This window comes from Mastomys coucha, unplaced genomic scaffold (assembly GCF_008632895.1).
Source record: "Mastomys coucha isolate ucsf_1 unplaced genomic scaffold, UCSF_Mcou_1 pScaffold8, whole genome shotgun sequence".
NCBI lineage: Eukaryota > Metazoa > Chordata > Mammalia > Rodentia > Muridae > Mastomys > Mastomys coucha.
The window spans coordinates 991,159-999,246 of NW_022196914.1; the positions used below are offsets into that span (position 1 = coordinate 991,159).

Genomic DNA, 8,088 nt, shown 5'->3' on the forward strand with positions numbered 1-8,088 from the left:
TTGGTGCAGCACAACTATCAACTCTCAGCTTACCTATGATGGAGGTAAAATCCTTTGGTGATGTGAGGATTATTGAAATACAGCCTTATTACAATGAAAAAAAAAAAGAACAGCTTATATATTTCAAAAGTATTTATATACCCAAAAGAAACATAGACACTTAACTAGGGAGGTTGCTTATAAGAGAACAACAAAGAGTGAGACTGAATGCTTTGCTTCAAGTCTGTAACTCTTGTATCAATTTGAAGAAGAGGACTTTATAAGTTACTCTTTCTCTGAGATTAATGCTTTTCCAAATTATCACAGCTAATGAACCAAATTCTTAGCCTCACCTAATGTCTGTGCCACCCCCCAAGCAGAACCATTGTTCATTGAAATCATTAGTGAATGACTTTATGGATAGACCATCTTAATACCCACACCATTTCTTAAAATAATGTAAACTGTTCTCTGTGGGCTAAGAATAAAGTCACTCACTCAAGTCAAATAGTTTTGACCATAGCAGGAAATCTGTATCCAAAAATTGAGCCTACAATTCATTTCTTGGTGTAGCAGAACTATCAACTTTCAGCTTAACTACGATGGAGGTAAAATCCTTTGGTGATGTGAGGGTCATTGAAGTACAGCCTTATTACAATGAAACCCAATGTCTAAAAATTGTTCTTATTTTGGGCTTGTACCACAGTAAGAGCCAAGATTTTAAACTCTACTAAATACAAAACAAACAAAAAGACTTTATATATTTATGTTCACTTAAGAAAATACTAGTAGTGATGTATTGTTTTGAAGTATACAGTTAATATGTTTGGAGTTATTTAAAATTTATATTGAGAAAAATGTTATTTTCACTATTGCTATAGACGAGCATCTACATAAGACTGTTAAATTGGTTGTTGTCTTATATCAAACAACTTTTATAATATTCATTTTTATTGTTATAATATTTTATAAATTTTAAAGAATATGACTAAAAATACCCTATCAATACGTAGTACATTTGTGAATATGTACATCCAAAAAAATCAATAAACTTTCAAAATAAAAACAAAGAATTAAAAACAAACAAACAAAAAAACAAACCTATGACATAGATTTGTTCTAATATTCTTGTAAGTTTATTTAGTTTCTATTCACATTAAATTGACTAAAGGCTTCCATCAAAAAAAAAACAAATACGAATTTTACTGATAAATAATAAAGCTTTAAATATTTTTTTTAAAAAAAAGGTTAAGCAAGCCATGATGAGCAAGCCTGTAAGCAGTACTCCTCCACTGCCTGTGCACCAGTTCCTGCCTTCAGCCTCCTCCTTTGACTTCTTAACCTGGCTTTTCTGGATGATGAATTACAAACTATAAGAGGAAATAAACTCTTTCTTTCACAAATTGATTTTAGTCATGGTATTTTATCACAGCAATAGAAATGAAAACAAGACATCTGAATTTTACTCATTGCTTTTTGTCCCCCATAAAATGGCTTGCATTGGCTGGATGTTCATTTAATACTAGTCAGGAAAAAACACAGATGAATAGAAAAAACACATCTATTTAAAGTTTTCTTATTGTGGTATGCTCGTAAATTATCTTGCTAATAGTATTTTGGGCACATTGTACACTGAAGTTCATTGTCCTTTTGCATGGAAAATTGAGAATGGACAAGAAACCCAAATTACAATGTTTACAAAAGACAACTTTGTGAATCATAAAGGTAATACCCTCTTTCCTGCCAACGTCTTCCTCCCAAGTCCTAGGACTCCATTTGCCAGATGATACTGCAGTATAAGGCACAGCTGATGCTACTGACTACGCAGCTTCCACTCGACAGGGAATCTAATATCTAGGATGTAACAGGAGGAAAAGGTGAAGCTCAAATCCCAAACCTACATGTCCCAACACACAGCTGAGTAGCAAGGGTCAAATATCCTTCTGCAAGAAGTCAGAAATCTAAAAGCCACATGAAAGATACACATGCAAGTGATGCCAGAGTTAGAAGGGAGAGAAAAATCTGGCTGAAAACTCACAGGATTCTTAGATTTTTGAGCCTGAAGAATACAGACCCTCCTGAGTTATGAACATCCATCCAACTTAGCATCAGTCTACATTCAAGAATAGTTGGTCTATGGTAATGGAGTTGTGGAAATGAGAGATGTTTTGAGTTAGCTAGAAACAAAATGAGCTAGATCATAATAGGAACTGGAAAAGAACAGACCTCAGTCAAATGGGGGAAGGAATGTAGATTTTAACTATTGGAAACTGTATCTTATCACTGGCGTTTGAAGTGGAGCTGTTTTCTAAAGCAACTGCTTCTGGGAACTGATGCTGTGACTCCTGATCTCTGCTATGTGCCTCTCTTACATCTCTTAAAAGATTTGTCTTATCAGAGATTTTGCTATAAATTGGTGAGGAAACACACAGCACGGTCAGGGTTAGCTTGATTTCATGTGCTCTACTGGAAGCCATCACTGTAGCAGAAAGCATGAAGGCTGCCCCAATCTCAAGTCTCAATCAGGCCTGTAATCAGATATGGCTGTGTCTGTTACCAAGTAAGCTGCACATGAACAAGGCCTGAGATAAACATGAGATAAAAGACCTGCCTTTTATTGCACCTGCAGTTTTGCCTGAATCTGTGTCAAATGAGCTGAAGCATCAGGGAGTGTCATGAGGGAGGGAAAGGCTAGGAGAGGGAACTCAATGATGGGCAGGGTGCCAGAGAAGAGGAGTTTGCTTCTGGACAGGTGGCTGAGCCTAGAGCAAATGAACAGAGGCAAAGAGCTGTGTGGATCCTCTTCCAAGAGGCTGACATTTTACATGCTGCTGTCTTTTGAATATTTATGCCCCTCACATTCACATATTTAAATCCTCATCCTGACAATGATGGCATTAGGAGGTCAGGACTTCAAGGAGTAGTAGTTAAGAATTGATCTTAATCCTTTATATGGTGAGGCCCAAGGAGAACATGCCACTTCACACATGCGAAGTCACAGTGAGATGCTATTGTCTATGAATGAAGCAGTAGACTTTCCCCAGACATGAGCTCTCAACTTCTTGAGCTCTGACTTCATGGCTGCTAAAACTATGAGAAGCACAATTCTACTGATTACAAGAAAAATAACCTATCACATTTTGTAAATACCAACTTAAAGAAAATGAAGTAAAATAACCCTACAGCCACTGATAGAGCAGTTTGAGACAGAAATATAACTGGGCTGTTACAGCTGGTACTACACAACGGTTTCCTCCAAGTGGCTCTATGAATTTTAACTACATTTGTTTACTGATATTATACTCCAAAGATGATAGTTACACTTCATCTAAGCTTTTAGTGTTCTATAAAAGGAATGACCTGTTCTGAAATAAGTACATATAGAGCTGAATGTAGTTTATTTTTTTTTATGCTGAAAATAGCTAAAGAGGTGAGAAGGCTTTTTTTGTTTATTTGTTTGTTGTTTTATATTTGTGTTTATAAATTGTGAAATAAAGAAGAAATACAGGTTGAAATTTCTCTTCCTCCTAGAACAAGGAAATTAAATATTTTGAATGGATGGCCTAATTTTTGAATTTAAAAGTATTTTTAAATTTATAAATTAAAATGAATATATTTGTTTTAATTAAGAGTTGACAAGTTGTAAGAAGTAATAATAAACAAAAGGAAGTATATTCTTGTTTTTAGCAACTTATAAGACTACTTCAGGAGATAATTTGCCTATTGTATTACTGAACCAATTGTCTTGTATGTTCTTGCCTCTCTATTGTCTAAAACATAAGAGTCTTCAATGGTTAGATAACTGATTTTAGAGATCACCTCGTAAACCTCTGAATTTATTAGACTGAACTTCAATTTGCAGCAAATATTTTAGAACCAATTCACCTTATTTATTCTTTATTCTGATTTTGAGTCTAAATTGGATGAAAATGGTTGAGATTTAAAATTAAAATGGTATTCTTTTCATGGAACTAATTTTTTTGTTTTAATCAGAAGTGCTATGGTTAGAAATACTCTGGTTAGAAGCTGCTTACAAGAACATGCGCTGGTGTTGATTGGCAATCCTCATATTTATAACAATTTACATTTTCTGAGAAGTTTTTTTCCCTTGAGTGCACTCATCCAGATTAGACCATGTGTCTGGGCTTAATGTTCAGAAAACATTGGCATTACACAGATAGCAAGGGCCGTATAGATTTTACCAATTTTCCAATTTTCACTTGTGAAGCTTAGGGCAAATTGTCTGAGATGAGAAAACTGTCATACAGTGAAAAGTTACTTAAAGAACACGAGACACATGTTTAAAATGGACACAGCGGTTAGTTCCTGAGCCACATCTAGAATTCAGCTTATTAGAATGCAGATTTGGCTCAAGAAAAATCATTGAAAAAAGTAATTCTCTATGGGTGGGGAAACCTCACAAATCAGTAACTCTGAAGGAGACATGGGCTGAAAGGTAATTTAAGATACTCATGAGTGTTCAAGATAGGCAGAAGTCTTAAGACAGACTCAGAAATGGCTGTTAAAAGACCACAAGAAGGCCATTTGTTTGAGCTGTACCTGAGAGGGCAGCTCTGTCAGGGCTGGCAAAAGACAGCAGCTGGTGAGATCTACCTGCTGTGCTCCAGTGCTGTCTCAGGAGATTAGACAGGGAAACCAGAGCACCTCTGCAAGGTACAAATGGCTTTCATCTTCCCTTGGGTTCACTCTTTAAGGGGCACAGGAATAGTGTCTCCCATCATCAGATTTCATGCCCAACCAGAATCTCAGAATGTTATCTTACTTAGAGACAGCATCTTGACAGATGTAAGCAAAGACTTTGAAGCAAAAATATCCTACATTTACAGTGAGATCCAAATAGAAATGCCTATTTATTCATCCTTATTGACAAAGCAACAACACACAGATACAGAAAGGATGCATACATAAAATCAGAAGCAGTTGACTGAAGTTAGACTGCCAGAAACCAGTCCTGTGAGCCATGAGAAGCTAGAAGAGGCAGGTTCAGACTCTTCTCTAGAGCCATCAAAGGTAGTGTGGTCCTTTGGATACCTTGGACTTCTAGCCTCCAGATTGGAAGATGATGAATTCATGCACTGTTAAGCCATTAAGGTTTTCAGTAGTTCGTTGCTGCAGATATAGAAAACTTAAACAAAGGGTCAGCAATTCTGTGGCATTGTCTGTGACAGTGGCAAATTCCTACTAGCCACAGCATCTGACTAACTGTGTATAGAAAGGCTTCCCCAGGTTCACTGACAACAGCTCATTTGTCAGGAATGCAAGATCCAGAGCAGAAAGTCACTGCATGAGAGGGATGAAGTTAGTCAAGTGGAGAACTCATTATGTACTGTCTCAGTTTTAGAAATTTCACATATGTGGAGAAATAGCATATGGAAAAACATTCAAATGTAAATTGAGTGTCATTTTGTCAGCAGATGACTGGCTGACATATATTTGTGATTTGGCATATATTTTAAAAAATGCGAGTTATACCAGATTGTCCAAGTACTAATTAAGTATGGGGAAAATGTGATCATAGGTGTGCTGCTTTTGCCACCCAGAGTGATACAGCATAAAGTCCATAGCACCAGAGGCTCCCAAGAGATGTTACTGAAAGCAAGGTGCAAAATGCCAGTTAGGCTTTTGTAATCAAATATGTCTAACAAATGGATGAAGTACACTGCACATGATGATATTTAATGGTGCGAATTTGCAAGCTGGTTGTGTTCCCACATTAGTAAGGATGAATTGAGTATTCAGATTTATATTTTACATAGGAAATACTTTTGGAGCAGTGCTATATCTAATCAAGTCAAGGTCAATGCAAACTCTGACCTTCACTTTTCTTTCTTCATACAATGAAGATTTGGCATCTCTTTGAAAATCTCCCAGCACTATTCCTCTCCTCTCCAGATTGGGAGTCCATCATTCACTTGCTTCAATGAACTTTGCTATCCATGCAATCTAGTCATTACTTCTTAAGTTCTAAGACCAACTCTTATGTCACTGCTATCTAACTTCCTGACACACTTTCAGTAGTTCAAGTTCCCCAATTGTGGTTTGAGTACATAGTAGTTGGAATATGCTGTGATGGGTAAACAAATCTGAAGTGGAAAACATTCTGGGAAAGTATCACAAAGAGAAAATGGATTACATTTCCCTATGGCCGGAAATGTGGTGTTATTTATATTTCTCTTCAAGTCTCCTACTTCCTCAAGACTCCTCCTTCATCATATGCTTTCTTCCTACTGCGTCTAGAGACCACCCTTGCCTTTATATCACCAGATCACTTACTACATAACGAATTCTGTATTAATACTTTGTGATTTGTTGATGTGCCCTTAGTGAGTGAGGAGTCTACTATTAACATCAAGAACATGCTTAGATAGTATTCTCTATTGAACACAGTTTGATTAGTTATACATTTTAACTTCAGTGAACTAATTACACTTTCCCATGAGCTTCCAGCTAGGAAATAGATACATTTGAGCGAATGTGTTTCCAATATGGGTATGGACATAGTCCACTGATCCATAGCTTTTGACTTTAGTGAGTTTTAACATGGGCGGTTTGAGCAAATAACATGATTGAGGAAGTGTCCTTTGTGTGACTATTTGGTGTCATGGTCCAGACCATCCTTCTTTACTAAGATGTCCTACTAATGGAGTGGCTTCCTATAAAGGAGTGGCCTTTTAGAAGGTGGGGTCAGAGAAGTGCAGAATGGAAATAGTGTCTTCTGTGAAACCAAAATGATAAACATGCATTCTCTTAGAGAATGACACCCATCTAGCAAATTTTTACCTTGTTTTCTTAAGGACTGTTAGCCTAGACTTAAAATAGTCATCGATAGACCAAAAACTTCTTTTGTTTGGCTTCCAAAGGTTTCTTTCATACATTATATTTTCCTTATATGAAGACAGCAACTAAATTAGCTGGGATTTTACACTAGAGAATGAGGCACAAGAAAGCCCTAAACTGGAGAAGTGGTGGGAATTGAGAAACACCTTCATGTGAATATGATAGAATAGAAAACTAAGATAATACTGAGATTGAGAAAATTGTCTTTTGGATGCACTGAAACCGACAAGGTAAACACAAGTAGAAGATTCTGTCTGATTGCTGCCAAATGGCTCACTACCATTTACACTGTGGTCATGACTAAATATCTTATTAGAAAGTTTCACGTTTGATTCAAATTGCACTTTCTTCTTTAGCAAATGCTTCCTAAGTCTCCTGCCACACTACTACTCACTTAAATGATGATTATCCATCCATAGCTCAAAGTCTTGCATCTGATCCACAGATTCTGTCTGTCCCCAGGACAACTCAGCTGTGTTCTTTCACCTGAAAAGATGCTAATGAGTTTTGAGAATTTTAGGATTCTCTGAGTGACAGGATGAGGGTACAGCTGCTATCTAACAGTCATAATGAGAATAGTAATTATTGTTTCTGTTTACAGGAACAACAAAAACCTAAGAGACTGAGGCTGATTTTACCTTAAAAAATGAAAATTAGTGAGGGCTAAAATTGTTGGAAAAAATTAAGCAAGTTATTATTTGTTTCCTTTTTAGAGGCAAAGGAGCAGAAATTTCTGGGAAGGCTTTCTTTCTTTCTTGTTGTTGTTGTTTTTTTTAATCAGGGCAATTAAGTGATTTCCCTATTTTTTTTCCTATGAGCCAGAAATCAGGGCAAAGCCTTTTGGGATATTTTATTCTTTCAAAGAAGCAGGCACTCTATTGCCTACTAAGAACCTTCCGAATCCACAGCTTTGCAGAATGGATTAACTTAAAAGAAAACACTATTATCTAGCTTTGCAGAGACTTTCTGCTTTGCTTCAAGTTATGTGGTTTTTATTTTCTACCCCAGAAGTAAACACAAATGCATAAAGGCAGACAGTTAGAAGGTCAAATGCATTATTAAAAGTTGGATAGACCAACTTTCTCCATTAATGTGTGGTATAGGTAAGTGATTAGATATTAAATGGGAGTTCTCACAGAGATGGTTATGAGGGATAGGGGGTGCAATGGGATATGTTAGCAAATAAGCTGCTCTAGTTCAGATAAAACATCCCTGAGAAGACATAATAAGATAGTGAAGGGAAAAGAAGGA

At 36.4% G+C, this 8,088-nt stretch overlaps 1 long non-coding RNA gene across 1 annotated transcript in view; it reads left to right on the plus strand.

Moving 5' to 3' along the window:
- Positions 1–1,382, plus strand: part of LOC116083359 — a 29,779-nt gene extending 28,397 nt beyond the window's left edge. The window contains exon 2 of the long non-coding RNA XR_004115687.1: positions 1,227–1,382. This is a non-coding gene — a long non-coding RNA (uncharacterized LOC116083359). The remainder of the gene's footprint in view (positions 1–1,226) is intronic.
- Positions 1,383–8,088: the final 6,706 nt, after the last annotated feature.